The following is a 1,524-nucleotide window of genomic DNA, read 5'->3' as shown; positions in this document are numbered from 1 at the left end:
GACGTTGCAGATGTAATTAAGGTCTCTAATCAGCTGACTCTGAGTCACTCAAACAGGAATTACCCTGGGTGAGCCTGACCTCATCAGGTGAGCCCTTTAGAAGAGGGTCCAGCCTTCCCTGCGGGGAGAGATTTGAAGCTGCAGAAATTCTCCTACAGGCTTGAAGAAGCAAACAGCCATGGAGTGAAATTCCTATAGAGGGGGCCACATGGCAAGGAGCTGAGTGGTCCCCGGCTGGTAGCCCTCAAGGGTATGGGGACCTCTGCCCTGCGACCACAGGGGACCGAATTTTGCCAACAACCACGTGGCTTTGACGGGGCCCCTGATTCTCAGATGGGGTCACAGCCCAGCTGACACCTTGAATACAGTCTGCTGAGACCCTGCACAGAGATCTCTGCCAACTCCTGACCACAGAAAGTGTGAGATAGTAAACGGATGTGCTTTTAGCCACTATGTTTATTATGAGACACAGATAACGCATACCAAGGCCACGCCCCAGGTGTCCCTGCAGCCTGGAGCCCCACTTTGAAGGACCCACGTTCTGGCCTCCCCGCAGACCTCCATCCTCACCCTCCCACAACCCACCTGCCCATGCTCTCCAGCCTCTACACGTCCATGTGTGAGGCCTTGAAGTTCAGCTTCTGCACCAGGAGTAAAGGTGGGGGCGGGGGGGCCCGGGTGTCAGGACCCCAGGCTTTCAGCCACCCTCCAGCACAGCTGCAGCCCCCGGGGCAGCCTGGGCTTCAGGGCCTCCGTCATGGAGCAGAGAGCAATCTTCTGGGGTGGGCCTGGATCCATGGGCTCTGAGGGGCATCCCTCTCCCCCAGGCACAGTCGCTTGTGGCGCAAGCATGACCCTTGCTTGCCCAGGACTGTGCTCAACAGGCCAGCCGTCTCCGCCGGCCAGAACCAAAATTTCACAATCCCTGTGGCTTCGGGCTGGGTTTGCCCTGTGTCCCAGGAAGGGGAATGCAGGGTAGGGGCGTCTCCAGGAAACGGGGGCCGTCCCTCCGGGAGCACACAGACAGGGTGGGCTCCACGTCTCTGACGGCTCCGGGTGCCCCATCCACAGGGTGAGGAGACCTCTCCAGGGACCTCTCAATCTGGGGAGGCCGTGAGGCTAGGGGAGGGCGGGGCTGGGATTCCAGAGAAGTCAGAGGGAGGGAGAAACAGCTCTTGCAACACTGCTATCTCAGGCTCCTCCGGCAGGCTCGCCCCTCGGGGAGGGCAGCGGGAGTGGCAGGTCCCCTCACCAGGACTGGGACAGGCCCAGGATCAGGCCCCCTTCTCCCCTCCACCCCGTGGGGCAGCCCCTGCCTGCATCGCGCATCCCGCCGTGAGCCGGCTGCTACCCAGGCGGCCAGGCAGCCTCCTTGAGGCCAGCAGGCAGGACCCCGCAGAGCGCGGTCACGGCTGCACCCCGCAGGCTTTGCTGTCCAGCACGAGCAGACACGCCTGTTCCCGACATGGCCTGGATCCGGGAGCCGAGTGGGGGCATGGGCGGGCCTGGACGTCTGCTTTCCTG

Source organism: Stenella coeruleoalba, assembly GCF_951394435.1.
Source record: "Stenella coeruleoalba genome assembly, chromosome: 4".
Lineage (NCBI taxonomy): Eukaryota > Metazoa > Chordata > Mammalia > Artiodactyla > Delphinidae > Stenella > Stenella coeruleoalba.
The sequence above is the reverse complement of the archived record's forward strand: the minus strand, read 5'-3'. Positions refer to the sequence as shown.